Here is a 19,428-nt window from a genome sequence, read left to right on the forward strand (position 1 = left end):
GAGATTCATATTTTCTCACTTTATTTTTCCTGGTCCACATACAATAAAACGTTTCTTCTTAAAGGACAAGAGGTATCCATAAGTACTTTCTTAGCCCACAGCCATCTCTTCTGCAAGTAACAACCTCTCACATTCTGCCATTCCAGATTCTATCCAAGAAAAAGACAGACAAAATGGCTTTGGCTATGCATTTCAGAAGTTAACTTATATTTTTAAGTTTCCCTTTACACAAAGAATGCATAATTTATTATTTTAACAAAATTATTCTTCAAATTTGTAGAAATGTTTGCATAAACATTGACCATAGAAGGCTTAAACATTAAAGATTGAAAATATTTTCTTGAATTTATCTACATGCTTCCATTAAATGTTTATGTGAGATGTTTTGATAAATATTAAATGTATTTGTGTTTGTCTACTGTTTCTTTGTTAGTTACACATTTCCAAAAGTTTCTGCCTATAGTCTTATGGTGAAACTATGAATATCTTGGTTGTCTAAGAGTTTCCATGCATCACTAGACATAGTATAGCATAGAATTCTTGTATTAGCTAAGAAATTCTCATTCTTAACAATATGAGCTGAGAGTATGGGTACATGAAGAACAGACAATAAATGTTTAGATCCTCCCACAACACACATTTTTTTAAAAAGCCATTACAAGCACACCAAAAATTATGGTTTTAAACATACTCACATAAAATTTAAAAATAGTTTAACTAAATATGTTAGAAAAAACATTCAATCATAATATGGAAAATAAACAACTCAGTTGAAGTACTAACTAAACAAATTCTTCATTTATTCTAATGTACATTTTTAAATCCTGACTTAAACTGTGCTAATTAAAAATTTCTATTTCCCAAAAGGGTCTTGCAGAGTACATAAGCTAATAATGATTCATAATTTTCAAGAAAAATACACGATCTCTTAAACAAATTTCTTGTTAAGTAGCTGCAATGTAAAAATTTAAAGGAAAAAATGTAGTCCTAAATTTTGATCTATGGTAGAATGTACCTGATAGAACCCCCCAAAAGATGCTTGGTTCAATCTGCAGGCAATACAGCAATACCAAGTAATCAGATTTCTAACTAGACATTACAGTGCAAAATTTTTTTTACATATTTGGTTAACATAATACAGTGCCTAAAATTTGGTCTTCTTTACTGGAAGATCCTTTCAAGGGACACTGGAGATAATTGAAGACACCACTGTTGTAATCCGGAAATCTTATAACCCCTGGTCACAGGAAGTAGAAGAAACTGCTTTTTCCTTGTTGCCGTACCCATCTGGTTACTATGTTACATTTTTACTGGTAAACTCTGTAACTGTTTTTAAGTAGCAGCACATTTTTAACATGTTCTGTTCTCTGTGAAGGCACCAGATTTCTGTTTTGCAAAACTGTCTTTTGAGTTAAGCATCAAAGATGTGGAAATTTCTGGTAGCAGACTGTGATGATTATTTTACTTTGAGATGAATCACCAAGAAGTGGAAAATTAAATTGCACTCTTGTGGAATTTGTGCATATATGAAATAACGGTATTTTTATTTTATTATAAAATATGAAAGTAATACAATTTATAGGAATTCACAGGGAACAGAATAATGCTCCCTATGAACGTTTCCAACGATCTCTTCCTCTCCCCCTCTTTCTTTCTCCTCTCTTTCTCTTCATCCTTTTGCTTTCTTTTCATCCTCTCTCCCCCTCCCTTCTTTCTTTTTCTAGCTCCCTCTCTCTCTTCCTTTTTTCCTCCCTCCTTTCCCAGTTTGTTGCTCCCCTCCCTCCCTCTTTCCCTCCCTCCCTCTTTCCCTCCCTCCCTCTCTCCCTCCTTCCTTTCTTCTCTTCCTCCCTCTCTTCTTTCCTCTCTTTACATTTTTTCTGTTTTTTTTCTTTTTTCTTATCAACGAAGTGTGTAAATAAAACAGTATGCTGCTTATTTAACAAAGAATTTGCTGACATTTCTTGTTCCACCCACAGTTGTTAAAAATTCGCTGCAGCTGCGTAGAGCTGCCTCGAGATGGCGAGCTAGAGTGCATTTTCATCCCAGAGAGAGGCCAGTTGCCCGCTGCTGAGAATGAAGCTCAGAGCTTCTGGGGTTAAGCCGGTTTGGCTCAGAGGTGGGTTTTGGAAGTCTGTGGCGGACCACCGCAGCAAGTCATCACTCACCGTACCATTTCTGAGAATGTAAAGAACTTAAGCATACGGCGCTCGGAGTGTAGATTGCTTTGTAGTATTTCAGAGCAGCGCTGATCGTGGGCAGAGGAGCCGATATGTGCAACAGAAACTACTCAATGGAACTCTGCTGGGTATGAACTGGTCTGATCATCCTTTGTGTATCAAATGTTCTGTGTCCTGAATTGTGCCTATATGTAGATATCCATTTCATTTTCACTAAGATAATGGGAGCTTGTGGAGGGGCGGGTCACAATGTTTCTTTCTTTCCCTTTTTCCCAAGAGTGATTCAATGAAAGCTTTACAAAAAAAGTGTTTATTAAGGAAAATAAGATATAAATTATAGCTTAAAGTACACTTAATAATGATACTAAACACTTTACTAAATATTTCTTTTTAGAAAAAAAAAATAAACCTGAATTGTATTGCTGTATTTTTTTCTAGATATGACTTTTTAAAAGACAATGGAAAGAAATGTTTCACTATTATGGATTGGATGTTGAAATACTTCTATGTACAGGTGTGGACATAGCCACACCTGTGAAACATCAATGTTTTCATAGCTGCGTTCTAAAAAGAGCATTGTGCACCTGTGAAAACACCATGAAAAAAATGTATACATGCATGTACATTTTGTAGGGTCTAATGTTTTCTAAGACCTGTTGTATTTATATGCAAACTAACATATATGTATTGTAAATGCCAAGTTGCCATTGCATAGACCCTGCACATGGCTGGACATTTGTAACTTCACTCCCTATTTGTGGCTAGATAACTTAGAAAGCCAGTCAAACATTGATTGTAAATTAACTGGGGATGACAAGGATATACTTGTTTTGCTGTTGTATTTTAAATTGCCTGTTTTCCATTCAGCTATGCCTTTAGTTTTCTGTGCTGTTATATTCTGAGAAAAGACTGCTTTTATGGTCCAAAATGTAAATTATTGTCTGAGGTGATTATATAGGCAGAAGGTGCATAGTCTTATAAACAGGGATTCTTTCCATCCAGGCTTATATGTGATATTCCTTATAGTTTTAAGAATGGGAGAGTTCTGACTGTGAGTTTGTGACAAAAAAAAAAAAAACCAAAAAAACTGAAACACTCGAAGATTCAGAAATACATGGAAAGAAGTGAGGCTCAGAATAACTTATTATCATTATTCTAACTTTGAGTCAGAATACACTCACCCTCCTACTGATTCCTTGAGATGCTTACCTATGAAGTAGCAACTGAATTTCATACTTTACCATTAAAAACAAGCAAACAACAAACATCATCACCATTTGATCTTAGAGATATAAATAAAGAGCTACACATTCAAGAATGTGTGTAAGGTGTAGCTTAAGGTGCTCTGACAAGTTAGAGACTTTTGAAACCCTGCCCTCAAAGGGTTGCCAATGAAGTCACTAAGTTGGGCATGGTCAAGAATGGGAATACACAATAACATTCAAATAGAAAGATTATAGAAAGTGGACACACCTGAGGTGTATAGAATTGGAGTACAGTAAGATACCTGGGTTGGGGAAACTTGTAGACTTATAAATAGTCCTCCTGTGAAAAAATCTGTGGGAAACACGCTTGGGTAGTGGTGACGTGCCAGAAAATCTCCAGCCAGGCATTCACATGATGTTGAATACTTCTCTTTCAGGTCAGTGGTGAACTGGAACTAGGAGGCAGAGTAAATGGCATGGGCTTTTGCATGGTTTGGTCTTTCATTTACTCCTATTACAATAAACAACATAAATATTCAGTAGTCTTACAATTGCTTAGCGTGCTGCAGAGCAGCAGGAATTGGAGGGAAGGCTCGGGAAATTACAGGCTTTTCTTTATCATATCAAGACCCAATTTCCAAGTTGTTTTATTGGTTTTCAATGGATTTACTCATAGTTTGGAAATTGTCTGAAAAAGTGTATCGCTACCAATGAGAGAAAGAAGGAAAGAATGAGTGTTGAAAGGAACTCTATCATTACTTTGTATTCTTGATGCTCACACATGAAATATGTCCCCCAACTTCCATGTCTTTGGAGTTACTGTTTTATTAAAATCAACTCAAGACTCAGGTGGTCCCAAGCACATTTCTGGAATCGTCACAACTGATCTGGAATTTTGTTACATTTTAACTTTACTTGTTTTTTACTAGTTTAACCCTCTGTTTTGAAAAATGTTGTGAAGATAATAATAAACTGTTCAATGATTCAGGGATAATTTACCAACTCATCTTAATATATCTACTAAAGCCATAGTTTGATATGAGATAAAGGCAGAGAAGCAAGTGGAAAACTGCAGGAAGATTTTATATTCCAAAATGTATCTCCATACTTATAAGAACACTTCGATATAGTGGGTTGTCAGTGACTTAGAGTAGAATGAATCCTATAAACGTGCTTATAATTCCTGTGAAATGAAGTTATCAGTGGAGAGACCCATAGCTAGCTGCGTCTATGGTATTCTGTGAGGTTGGCCTGAATGATTGTGGTTACAGCCCCTGATCTCAAGAGGTGTTTTCTTTTCTTCTACTGCATATTAATGATCTCTGTGTTTTGTATGGACACAGACATAAGTATGAGAAAACTAGGGAATAGTTTTGTTAATATAAATATAAGTTATGTTACTTGAGATGATGACACTAAATGAGAAGGAGCAAATACATTACTTTATTAGTGGGAATCCCTCAACAATGAGAAATGAAAGTATATAATGTTATATGGAAATGCCTGATAACCATTAATGGTGAGACAAATTATATATATATATATATATATATATATATATATATATATATATATATACCTGGAGATGGCCCCATTGCACAAGAGAGAACTTCCCTCTACAAAGATGATTTATGTGTCTTAATTTACTTTTCCTGACTCATCTAAGAGGTGGAATTTCTAAGGTTAAGACCCGAGAGTCAGTGGACCTTTACAAATGCCAATCAAATCAAGTAAAGAATTTTGGTCTCACTCTGAGATAATCTGCACAGAGTCGGGCTTTTCCCCCCATCAATGTCAATATGACAAATTTCCACAATGACTCAGGTTCCCATCTTGCTGGACCTGCCATTCATGCCTTATCATGCCTCAGGTGCTCGAGGTGAGGTAGGAAGACAGGAGAGCTTATTGACTCACTCACCCGATTCTCAGCCATTGCCTGGGCATAGCTTTGAGACTAATACATAAGGAAAGCTGTGTTGTGCTAATAGGGCTGGATCTTCATTTGGGGAGAAAGGCAATGCAGTGTATACTGTACATTTTCTGCACAGTGCTTGTTATGAAACAATACATTTTTATTTGTATAATATAATCACATTGAAAAGATTCTTTCAGTTTTTAAAAGTTTGTTTCAGAAGATCATATTATTTTCGATCAACTAGCGTTTGGAAGAAGTATAGTGTTTTGTAACACAACTGAGATATTGTTTGATATTGAAAAATGCACAAAACAAAAATAAACAATGCAAACCCATGAATAGTGAAAGTTTTCCTGCTCCTGGGGACGATACTGTAGTCCTCTTTCATCGTGGACAGAAAATGCTGTTTCTCTCCGTATGCACACGGAGGTCACTATTTTCTGCATTCAGTGTCACTGGATCACTGTAACATGATTTTCTCTTAGCCTCTCTGACGGTACTGTAAACTCCATAAAGGCAGAAGGCAAAGTCTGTGCTTCTTTTGGCCCTGCCTGATGTATACAGGCACAGAAGTTTGCTTAGTTTTTGAAAACTGATTAAAGATACAGTCCTTGTTGTTTATATTAAAATATGTGGCTGTAATCAAATGGCAGTGGATTCTAATGGATAAAGTGGAAGTCACTCCAGTGACTGTTTTTGGTGATTTTTATCACATTTGATAAATCTCAGCAGAAGGAGGCATTTCATGGTCTTTGGATAATCAAGTGAAATTAACAGCTCTTTAACATATTATGAAATAGAACTCAACTCCATAAGCTATTTAGGTCTGGCACATATATTTCTTCAAACATTCTCTGGAATTTTGTACAAGCTCATGTTAGGATTGTCCCAGGTCAGAACTTCTAATATTAGGAAAGTAAGAAGAATATGTATGGGTAATAATTGTCTCTAGTTGTGTGCATACTGGAAAAAGCAGCAGACTGTGATACATAGTTCCAAACCCAAGTCACACTTGGCTAAGCTCATTAGATCTCAAGGGAAAAAATGAGTTGAATGTTTAAAAGAAAATCATAGAGGAAAGAAGGAGTAATGCGAGGGAGATTAGGAAGGGTGGAGGGTTACAGTAATCAGAGTGCACTTTATACATGTATGTCAAAGAGCACAGCCAGTTTAAAAAGAAAGAATTAACTACAAGGAGACTTTGAAGCATTTATGTGCTTTTGAGATGATCCTGAAAAAATGTTCAGTAAATTCTTATAATAAGCATGTTTATAAGCATGCCACAGGATGTAGAGAGACAGTTAGGAGCAGCCATTTCTCTTTTTAGAAAGAGAGGTAGATAAAAGGTCTTCCACTGTATTCCTAACTAGATGTAGATACTTCTCTGGTACCTGTGGACCAGAGACTAACAGAAGAGCTTTTGGTTTCTAAGATGTATTTTCCCAGGTCTCGGGCTCATTAACAAGAGAAGTAGGAGGGAGAACATATAAACCCACAGCTGAAGCAGTGGGCACTCAGATCGTTTGTCACCTGGCATGAAGTTAGTGTTGGCAGCTCCTGAGCTCCAGCACAGAGCACCAGGGAGCAAATGCCAGCTGATTGTTGTTCCTGCCCAGCTTGCTGGCTGGCTCCAACACATTCCTCAGATCTCTGCTGAAGTGTTGCTTCCCTGAGGTTCCCCTGTCCTACCTTGCTAGAATGCTCTTAGCACCTTTCTTTATTTTCTCCTTGACTCTAATTCTCTTCCTTATGCTCACACTTACCACCTGAAGTTCTGCCTGCTTTCCTTCTTAGATAGAAGCAGAGTCCAACACTGCTGAATGTCTGTGTCTTCACTAAAGTAGGTTTGAAGTATTAATGAATTGTCTTTTGAACAGTGCTTTTATGTCTGTTTGCATGTTTTGATCTCAGGAAAGACATCATTTGACTTCATATCATATACATATTGTTTTGATAATACATGGGATTTTAAACCATTACTCAGCTGATCTCTAAAATAATAAAATAAAGTAATATCACCATCTTACCTTAAATTAAGTTCAGTTGACTCCCAAGGTTACAGAGAGATTAAAAATGACAGTGACTTAGATCCATGCATGGGACAGAGTAAACAATTGCTAAACGTGGGTGAACTACTCTTGTTTTATTTAGGGAAAGCTGGTTCTCATGTAAATGGAAAGTTAACCCCCACACAATTAGAAACAGTTTGTTCCCTGATTCAGAGCCTTCTGTTGCAGATATTTTATTTGAAGACTTTCCATGCAAGCCATATATGGTCAGGCTAAATGTCTGATGTTCACAGCTCGAAAGGATCTTTATCTGTCATTGAAAAGCCTAAGACTTAGGCATGTTAGAAACAAAAGAAGGCATTTGTGAGAACTATGTTCTCATTGGATCTCAAGCTGAGAAAAAAGAAAAAGACATTGTGGTTCATTTTAGAAGTTTACAGCAGTTTTATATTCGATTCTTTCTCAAAACTGAATTTTAAGGAAAATATGTCAAATACCTGTGATCTGCAAAGAAGGAATAGCATCACTCATAAACCTCTCACTTCTGGTAGTATTGTGACATTTTCTCTCCATGGCTTCTGACACAATTATATGCATATGCATATGAATATGTACATAGTTACACACAGAGTACATGTAAATTTTATAACATGCTCTGTTTCTGTTATCATAATCTTCATAAAGTATTATTTACATTACCAAAAAAAAGAAGATATTCAATAACTATATCATTTTGTTTAAGAACTTTGTTTTTGTCTAACATGCTTCTAATTTGAAATTCTATTGTCTCTGATTTTAGCATATTTGAACAAGCTTGCTGTGGTGATTTATGTAATAGATGTGCCTCTTAAATAATCATCTTAAATCACTAATTTGCATCCATTAATAAGATTAAGGTGAAGATAGATTTCTAGTAAAAGAAAATAAACAGGACCACAGAAAGAATTTTAAAATGAGTTTGTATTTAAGGAAATAATACATTAAAGTAAAATTGGAGACAGGAATGGGCTAATGTATCTTGAGTAATCATGGTTTGCTATGACTTACAAAGATCATCACTATAATCATTTCTCTGTGATTAACTATTCAAAGTATTTCAGTGACAAAATCAAGGCACTGTAGTGACACTACTTGGATTCAAACATAAGTCACACTCCTGAGAACTTTTATCTCTTGTGTTCTCCCAAACAGCCTTCACAGTATGGTGGCAATGCTCATAACTCTGCATGGCATTACATTATCCTCAGTTTCCTTGTGTGTAAAGTCAAGAGTGGTAACTACTGTCTAGCCCCCCCCCCCACTAATTTATTCGTTTATTTATTCACATTACATCCTGTATCCCCTCCATCCTTCAAGTTGCACCCTTACAAATGTCTTTCCCCTGCTATTACCCTGTAGCCTTCTCAGAGAAAAAGCCCTCCTTGGGTATCACCCCATCTGGGACTTGGGGCATCTAGTCACAGCAGGACTAAGCACATTCTCTTCCACTGAGGCCCAGTCATGCAGTCCAGTTAGTGACAGACAACACAGTCAGAGACAGTCCTTGCTTCAATTGTTAGGGGACACACATGAAGAACAAACTACATGTCTGCTGCAAATGTATAGGAGACCCACCTAGGTCTAGCTCCTGCATGCTCTTAGATAGGTGTTTCGGCCCCTGTGAGCCCCCATGGGCCCAGGTTAGTTGACCCCTCTGACTTGGTTACTTCTATCCCTAAGATTTCCACAAGACTCTCTAAGCTCCATCTGATGCTTGGCTGTGGGTCTCTGCATCTGTTTGTATCCATTGGTGGATGAAGCCTCTCAGGGGACGGTTATGCTAGGTTCCTGTCTGTAAGCATAGAATAATATCTTTGATAGTGTCGAAGATTGGCACTCTCACATAGGATGGGTCTAAATTTGTGACAGTCATTGGTTAGCAGTTCCCTCAATCTCTGCTCCATCTTTATCTCTATGCATGTTGTAGGTAGGAAAAAACTGTGGGTTGAAGGTTCTGTAGTGGGATGATCCCCCACCCCCACCCCACTGCAAGTTCCACCTGACTACGAGAGGTGGAGGTGGCCACAAAGTACTCATCTTCATATCCCCATTGTTGGTAGGTTCATCCCTACATACTTTCTGGAGCCTCCTATCTGCCATCTATCTCTTCCCAGAGACATCGCACTGCCTTGCTTCACTGATTTCCCAGACCTTTTCAAGTTTCTCTCTGATCCTCATGCATATGCCTTTTGTGATGATTAGTTTCAATAATACATACAGGGAGATCCAAAGAATCTTTACTATTATTCAGTGCCAGCATGGAGGTTGAAACCATCCCATAAATTACTAAGCAGAGCCTGTCAGTTTCTAGACATCCAAGAACCTAAAAATGTTTGTTATTATCTACTTTTCGATAGACAAATCCAAATAATTTAGATTCAGAATCTGAAGTGGATCACTGTCTTTGTTTCTAACAAGAACCTTTCATGATTCTGACAAAATGCTGCACTAGTAATGACAAAGACAGATGACTAGGAAATGAGGCCAAAAGAAGAATGAAATTTTAAGAGACATGACAATCTGCCAGTTACCACATATTTATTGAAAGTATAGAGATTAAGATAGATGTGGTAGTACACTTCTGTATTTCCAAAATATAGAAGGCTGAGGCAGGAGGGTCAATTTGAGTTTGACACTATGCTAGGCTATATAATGAGTGCATGGGTAACAAAATGAGACCTTATCTCAAAACAGTAGATAGCAGAGCTATCCTGGAAGATTATGTCTGGTTGATGTCAAAATAAAACAAAACACTCAAAACATGAAGGCTTCATTTTCTCAGGTTATTAAACGTATAGAATTGCAATAAATAAAAATTATAGTAAGATGAGTGGGTAGAAGTTGCAGACAGTAAAGGGCTGTGAATATAGGAAGTGCTAAGAATTTGTAAGTTTATGAAATAAATGCATGAAGTCTGCATTTATGTACCACAGCCAATGTGCATTTTCTTATTATCTAAACTAACACATTTAGCATCAATTTGAGATTAGAAACCAAGACATTTTATGTGTTGGAAAAACACCCTACCACTGAGGTAATCCTTAACATTCTTAAAAACAGGATAGTACAGGATTAGCTCCTTCCTCCTCTGCATTTCCAGATAATCCTCTGGGATTTTACACTGAAGAACAATTGATGAACCTGTGCTTGTTTGTTACATTAATAAATCTCTCAGGATAAAAAGGATGGGACAGAGCATGTCATTTAAGAATGATGCCTTGTAAACAATTTTTGTGATGCTTTGCAATCTATATAATCATTATTTTTAGTCCATTTTTATAAACATCTCATACCTTCAAGAAAGTTTTCTTTAGAAGACAAAAGCTTACTGGTCTTTTAAAATAAAATGATGCCAAAACTTTGAGGTTCACTATTTTGGTTTGTGTAATGTACATGTCTGTTCTTGATGTAAATAATATGCAGAAGATACCTTCCTACTGATGCATCCCTAAATAGCTATACTTATAAAACAGTGGTGGAAGATCATTGTAAGTGTAAGGACACCTTGGTCTCTAGAGCAAGTTATGGGCCAGGCAAAGCTGTATAGCAAGATCCTTTTTAACTTCTTTCTATAAGGAAAATGTACTGATAAAAAACTTTTATTACTGAAGATCAATATCCTGCAAATTGTTATTTTACAAACTGTTTGACATTAATATATTTAGTATTATTAGAGAAGATATTAAATTAGGTGGCATAACTTTTATGAAAATATTTCAAGTAAGGCCTACCAATATTTGTAGCTCTGTTATTGAATAATAAAGTTAGGCGAAAGTTTAATGTATTTCCTAATAAGAAAGTGTTATTTCTAGTTTTTTGCAAAAAGCATACTGTGATTTAATATAGCCTTTATATTCTTATAGTACTAGCATTTAAATTAATCTTAATATAAAATTTTAAAATATAGTGAGTTGAAAAATAGCTTGAATATGTTATTTAAAAATTAGATCTGAACAATCTCTAGAATTTCAAAACATTAATTTGTTTTGTTATACTGTATTTTATCTGTTGCTAGGCGTGTGTGTGTGTGTGTGTGTGTGTGTGTATATACGTGTGTTGTATATGAATGTAGACATATACCTAACCAGATGTGTGAGGAGGTCAGAATACTGTTTGGAAGTTGGTTCTCTTCTTCTACAGTGGGACTGAACTCAAAACTTGATGGTAAATGATTCTACATGTTGAGACTTTCCCCCAACTCTTACGTTTTCAAAAGGTCTGGGTCCAATTTTTCTGTTAATCTACCTTCACCCAAACCTTTGCTTTGAAACTCTTGTTTAAACACTTTAGTAAAATACTTCCACCTATGTGGAGTTTAAGAGGAGTTGGCCATTTAGGTATTAGAAAGTTTAACTGAAACCTACCTCCAAAAATATTACAGACAACCTATGTATATGCCAATGCTATCATGTATTCCACTTCTGAGTAGGTCCTTTCATGTTTTACTCCTAGACACCTTTAAGAAGGGCTTCTTAAATTGCCATGAAAACATACTTATAATTTTTAAATATAAAATTTCCTTGGTTTTCTGATTTACTCAGTTTGACTATTTTTTAATTTAATTTTTTTTTCTTAATTTTAACCCCATGTCTGTACATCTTTCATTTTTAACCAGACTTCAGAACTTCAAACTTCAGAAACAACCAAATAAATAACAATTAAATCCTTAAGGCACAAGTTCATAGTATGTTTTTGTGTGGATTCATGGATGTTTCAAAGATACTTTTACAGAGTTTAGAACTAAGCAGAGAGGATGGACAAGACAAGAAGAGTCTCTTTTGTCCATGGAGGTTGCCTAACCCCAAATAACAGCAACAACAGCATATACTTGCTGTTTATTTAATGATGGTTTAATATTATGAATTTAATATTAATATTAATATTAATTAGTTTAATATTATGAATACAAGTAATTTCAAAAATAATATTTTCTGAAAACAGGAAGATGGTTCAGTTAGTAAAATGCTTGTCAGGCATCCAAAAGGGCCTGACTTCTGATGTCCAGCAGCCACATTAAAAGTTGATTAGGGTACTCTGTGTTTGTAATCTCAGAGCTAGAGAGGTGGAGACAGGAGATTCCTTGGGCCTGCTGGGCAGTCACTAGCTTTGCTGCTATTTTTAGGTTTGTGTAGAGACTGTTTTAAGAAGTAATAGAATGTGCAAAAGGCCACATGAGTTATGCAGGTGGAAAAGAGAGTACAAGGAAAAATTATAGATAACAGGCAAGATGTGAGAAAAGTAGAATCTACTAAAGACACATTGCTTAGAAATGACATAATGTCATCTAATGCTATGAATGCTAGTTAAATATAAGGCAGTGAGCAGCAGAGCTGGAAAGATGGCTCAGTGGATAAAATGCTCGTCACTGAAGTGGGAGGAGCAGTGTTTGGATTCCCAAGTGCTAAAGAAAGGATGCTATATTTCCTGTCTTCTTCAGGTGCAGGAGAAGAAGACATACAGACATACAGCAAGCATGTTAGATACAGTATGAAGCCATGAGATCTCATTTATGGAGAGACCCTAACTTAATAAATAAATTGGAGAGCAAGAATGGGGAAGGCACCTGTCATCAACCTTTTGACTTCCCATCCACATGCAAACAGTGTATTCACACAGCTAACACATATTAACACTTGCATCTATATCACACAAGCACACATAGAGTTAAATAAATGAATGGACAAGGTCTAAAACAATCACGGACAATGCCTGGCACCAACATAGGTGTTCACACATGCATGTACAGGTGCACACACAAATACACCCTGGTGTTGAGGGTGATGGTGTCAACTGATTCCTAATGGGTGACTTTCTCTTCAGAAAAACAACCTCTTCAGTGCTGTACTTCAGAACTTTTACTCTGTTTCTTCTCTTGGAATTGACATCTCCTATGCTGATTTTACTCTGTTAATTTTTGTGGCTCCCACTAGCCTGAAGTCCATGTTTTCTTCCTGATCCTCCAGTTTCTAAATTACCTTCTCTTCTGGCACAGTTATGGATTAATTTTTTTTAAAGTTTTAAGTTTTATAGAATGTAATTGATTGCCACTTTCTACAGAGAATCTTTTGAACAATGTCAAAGGGAGCTAATTACATGTTGCTTTCAAATAACGAATGCTAGATTGACTATAAAATAGTTATAGTGAATTTATATAGTAAATTAGATTAAATTGGACTCAGTATAGATCTTTAAAAAGTTTTTGCGTGTGCACCAATTTATTAAAATTGACAATAATTCATTGTGATATAATGGTCTGAAATATATTCATGATTTTTTTACTTCTTAATCACAGAACTATGTTTTATATTTATTATTTTATTTAGAAGTATTTATTCATTTTTGTGTATGTGTATGAGTGTACATATGTACCACAAATGTCTTCAGCAAGACATGGTAGTCAGAAGAGATTGGCTGACTCCCTGGAATTGAAGTTTCTGGTTGTGTTAGGCCAACATGTAGGGGCTGTGATGCAAAGTGGAGTTTGAAAACACAGCTAAAGCCCTTAAACCATTGAGACATTTCTTCATCCCCTTACACATCATATATATCATGTCAAGATCTATGTTTTCAGCTTTGTACATATATTTTAGATGGTTCACTTTTGCCTTAAATGTGCCTAAGAATTTAAAATAAATCTTAGACCTTGTTTGTGTGTGTTTGTGTGTGTGTGTGTATACAGTTCAAAATTGGGAAAATCACAAATGGAAAGAGATGGTCCTTTGACCTTTTATGAGACATGAAGAGGATGCGGCAACTCACACAGGGTAATGAACAATACTATCAAAGATGAGATGTCTAGAGATACACACACACACACACACACACACACACACGGTCTAAAACAATCATGAACAATGCCTGACACCACCATAGGTGTTCACACATGCATATACAGGTGCACACACAAATACACCCTGATGTTCAGAGTAATTGTGTCAACTGATTTTTAGTGGGATACTTTCTCTTCAGAAAAAAAAAAATATATATATATATATATATATATCCCTAGTATAATATATATATATATATTAGGTGTGAGAACCGATGCTATAAAATGAGTCTGTTAGCTTTGGAAATTCATTGTGGGCTGATAAGCATGCTTTAGAGCTGACAAATTGTTCTGTTTAATTTGGCCTAAAACTCTACTTAAACAGATCAATTACTGATCTGGTTTTTTATTATAAAGAGATTGTAAAGGAAGAAATTTCCTGTATGTTAGGGAGGGAATGAAACATTCCAGAACTGTATTTTGTGCAAAGATTTCTTAATGTCTAATAAGGTATTAATTTATATCAGATCTGATTAATTAGAAAGATAAATACAAAATGCTTGAAGTTGAAGGAAATGAAAGAATTCTAGGCAGTAAAACTTCAGGACATTTTTTAGAACTGCAATAATGACAGAGATGGAGGAAATGATATCTGGGCTTCATTTTGTAAGTTTGTTTACCCCAGCAAATACCAGTAATCTGTGCATGACATCTCATTTTCCGTTATTAAATTTCAAATAAAAGAAAAATAATCATAGTGCTGATAGCAAGAATGAAGCTCTTTTTAAGCAGGAGAAGAATGTCTAACTCTTTCCTTCTCTCAATTTTAAAGTTATTATTTTATTTCCCCTTTAATGAATGCCTTCATCTAGTCTCTGGTTATTCCATCTGACACATGCACCAGGTTAAAGTACAGACAACCCAGAGTAGTGAACTTCAGGAAGTTGAGAACTCAGTGTGTATGGAGCTGGTGACTTGATTTGTACACCAAAATATATGGTCCTGCACATGTAAGAAACATCACTATGTACACAACTCTTCCCTTTGTTGATGTTTAGCTGGAGTTCCATATTTGTGTTTCTGGAACGCCTGGCTCTGCTCTTAGCCAGTGTATTCTTGGTAGGAAGAATACCAATTTAGACATGGAAGAGACTGAATGCATGTGTGTTCATGACAGGATGGAGCACTTTAGATTCCAAAGGCAAATAGAAAAGGCTACATAAGCTTGTGCACATGCTTCTTCTTCTATCTTATTAAAAGCCATTCTGAGGTCTGTGTACTTTCAATATGCTTCAGTGTTGTACATGAGGAAACCCATTTGCTGAGGTCTTCTTAAATTCAAATTTCATTCTTAAACATGGTTGTGCTAATCATAGCATTGCAGTTGAGCATCCATGAGATATAAACAGTACCACAGCATGAAATTACCTTGAGAACTTAATGTGAAAATACTGAGATGGCTGCAAGTCAATGGGAGGTTTCAAACATTTTGGTTTATATTTTAGCTTTTAGGTTTTTGTTTGTTCAGACAAGGTCAACCTATGTTCTTCTAGTTGACCTCGAACTTGTGACCATTCTGCCACCATCACCAATATTAGAATTCTGAGATCCCAGGCACATACCAGAAGGCCCAGAACTTAATGGATAGACAATGGGCCTTGTCTGTGGTTCCTATCAGGCTGAAGATGCAGGTGCTTTGTGGTTAAGAAGAATATTACTTGCAACAATAAGATGGAAAAATTGGAAAAAAAATCTTGCTGTGAGAATGTCTTTTAAGTACTGTCAGTGGAGATACTGACAGGAATAGGGAAAGGCATTCAGAAAAACCACTTATAAGTAGGTCAAAGCGAAAACAAACATACAAAAAGAGAATTATTTACCACAATTTGAAATTAGAAGAAAAGTAAAGATATACGTAGCTCATATGACTGAGCAGTTAATGATGTGGTGGTTCTAAAAATAAATAGTACCTAGATTTAATGGCAGGATTTGGGGGAGTTTTAAATTTTTAATCTAATTTATTTATTTAAAATTTGAGACTGAGACTAGCTTGGGATTTATTATATAAGTGAGGATGATGTGGAATTTCTTATTGTGCTACCTCCACCTCCAGAGTGTTAGAATTACAGGCATACAGTATCACACTAATTTATGTAGTGCTGGAGACAAAATCCAGAGCTTTGTGTGTTCTAGGCAGGCATTCTATCTGTGAGTTTTTTCTCCTTAGCTATGCCTTCAACCCAAATGCTTGAGATTTTAAGGGAAATGGGGTAGAGAAGAGGCAGCTCTGAGTTTTGAGTTGATTGAGTTTTGAGTTGATTACTAACTGTTCAACAGATAAATAAGACATTTTTTTCCAGTTTTGTATTCCTCTGCATTGACATTAGTCTAACACTAGTCTGAGGTTCGATGGAAGGCTGCCTGTTCTTATGTGTATTTTATTTTGTACCACTCCTGGGCTCTACCCACTAAAGGTCAGCAGCACTTCTCCCTCTTGTACCAAAGGCCAATATCTCTAGACTACTCCAATTGTCCCTGGTTGAGAACCACTGATACAGACCACAAAAAGAATGTGTCAATACCTGTCTATTAATTAGGAGACAGATCATTCTTTAAATCAAAGTTCAGGAACAGAAATCATGAGAATATTCAAGATATGAGATTGTGGAAGGGAAAAAAAAATGTACATTGCCATGTGGTCACATGACTTAGTTTGTTTCTTTGTTTTGGCAGCTCTGGGGGAGGGGGATTCTTCATCATTTAAAAAATATGTATTTTAAAATTATGACATATTATAAATATATATGTATACAATAGCAATAATTCATGAAAAAGAGGCCATGAATTTGAAAATGATTAAGAAGATGTATATAAGAAAGTTCCCTATTCATTTTCCTCTCTCTGAGTACTGCTATATAATCCTCCTTGCCCATTTTCAAATTCATGACATCTTTCTACTAGTCATTGTTACATACATACATCTATTTATAAGTATATATGAATATATTCCTAAATACATAGATAATCATTTACTGTGAGATTATGTCTCTCAGTAATTTCTGAAGTCTCACTCACTGACGTGACTGTATAGTAATGAGCTGTAGAAGAGCAACAATAGGCATACTAACATTGACCATGAGCTAGGGAACCATCCCAAGATCACCCTACACAAAGAATTACGGGGAACTAAGGAATGCTGAGATGATCAGCATGACAATCACAGGAAACCATCCAATTCATTACTGCTAATGCTGAGAGCAATTCTGCTTCAGAGATAATGGTACCTCGTTGTGCTATGATTTTTATGGCTTTTTAATATTTTGTTGAATAGTTTTTATATGATAAATAAATATATAGCATCTGTAGTATATGTAGGTATAGTATAGTATTGTATTTGTAGGTAGTATATGTAATTTGCCTTACTATAGATAAAGAAAAAGACAAGATTCTTAATGATAGTTGCTACTTGGAGGTAATTATGATTGTATTTATTATACAATATAACTTGTATATCACACACACACACACACACACACACACACACACACCACCACCACCACACACATTCAGGTAATGGTTGTGGAATCAAGGACCAAGAACTTTGTATGGTAGGCAAGCACTGAACTACTGAGCTCGACTCCTAATTCCTCTTGTATTCTACTGTATAATTTTGGAAGCACAAAATTTAAAACTGGTTTAAAAAAATTAATCTGGTAAAAAACAAAAGTGATTCATGATTTGAGGAAAAGCCCTTATCCGTCCAGATTTGAAAATTCATAACAAAGACATAATTTTCAATGTTTCCAAATAGAATAGATGCAACTTCATCAGATGCTCCCATCACTGGGACACTGCTAAGAAGCATAATAAGGGATGGTCAGATACACTTACTATCATGGTAGGTCAGAGGTGCCCAACAGATGGGGAGAAAACAACCTGTCTTTCTTAATGATACTTTTGTGAATATAAAGGAAGATAATAAATCCAAAAGTCTGTATATAGAAAGGTTAAGAATCCTTATTAAGTAGTAAATTATTCTTAGTTTCATCATATATATCTGTAATATGTATATATACATATGTATGTATATGTATATATATGTACATGTTTTCATGTGTGAAGAAGACAAGAGGTTGTTTAATGTCTTCCTCTACGCTTAAAACCCTTATTTTCTCTTTAGAGCTCATGGTCTGGGCAAGAAGATGTAGTTTCATACTCCTGGAATGCTTTTGTCTGTATTTTTCCACAGCTAGGGCTACAAGTGCTTAGCTACAGGGTCTGGCAAAATGAACAAACAAACAAACAAAAACAAACAAACAACAAAACCTGAAAGTTTTTTAGCAATTCAAACTGATGCTTTTATTCTTATATAGAGGCAGTTTACTAACTGAGCTATAACCCATTCCCTCTGGGAATTACACTGTAGTTCTTTTGAAAGATTACTGTGCTCCATAACTACATGCCACAGTATAAAGTTTGAGCATTTCATCAAAGACATCACATGAAGGCCAAAGTCATGTCTTATTAATCTGTGTGCCTTTGAAAACTTAGCACATAATAGGAAATTTTTGAGTAGTTGTCTTATGCACACAGCTATTAATATCTTCAAAATAATCGTTTTATTAAGATGAGATAAATGTTCTAATAAGTGGTTGCTATAAATTAGCAAGTACTAATGTTGCTGTCCTGCTGTCTTGTTATAACAGATGGTCCATTCACATGATTACTGAAGAGTATTTGCCTCTGATTTCCTCCTCTTTCTTTTTTTCTATACTTAAACACTGAGATTTCTGTGCTTGACTCTACTTTCTCTTTGTGCTTTTATGGTTTTGATCAAATCAGCTGTGTGATCTCAATCCCCTTCTTTATGTTGAAGATTTAACATCATCCTAACATTCTCCATAACAGATTTATATCTGAGTCAATTTATGCAGATGTATTCTGAATATCTATATTTCTGCTGAACTTTAAATGATGTAAAGCTGATTCCATAATCTACGGTCAAGGTTTTTGTCCCCTCCCAAAATGTACTTTTAACACACTGCATCCTTTTAGTTGTCATTTCATTAATGACACTGTGTTTTTCTACTAACCTTGCTAGAATCCTTTTTATATGGGATTCATCTCTTCCATTCATTGTGTTCATTGTGGCAAAGAATTTTTTTAATTCATATTTATAATGCCATCTCTAGAATCTGTCTTCTTTGTATTAAACTCTGATGCCACTGTTAACTCCACCACAATTATTCATTTGAGCATCAACTCTTTTTAGACGTCAGATCAAAATAACTTGTTTTATTTTTCTCACTTTAAA

General features: G+C 35.5%; 1 long non-coding RNA gene across 1 annotated transcript in view; it reads left to right on the top strand.

Moving 5' to 3' along the window:
- Positions 1–1,989: 1,989 nt before the first annotated feature.
- The window catches only part of LOC143441887 (uncharacterized), a 148,713-nt gene continuing 131,274 nt past the window's right edge, over positions 1,990–19,428 (top strand). Inside the window, exon 1 of the long non-coding RNA XR_013109631.1 lies at positions 1,990–2,305. This is a non-coding gene — a long non-coding RNA (uncharacterized LOC143441887). The remainder of the gene's footprint in view (positions 2,306–19,428) is intronic.

The sequence above is a fragment of the Arvicanthis niloticus genome, chromosome 4, assembly GCF_011762505.2.
Source record: "Arvicanthis niloticus isolate mArvNil1 chromosome 4, mArvNil1.pat.X, whole genome shotgun sequence".
Lineage (NCBI taxonomy): Eukaryota > Metazoa > Chordata > Mammalia > Rodentia > Muridae > Arvicanthis > Arvicanthis niloticus.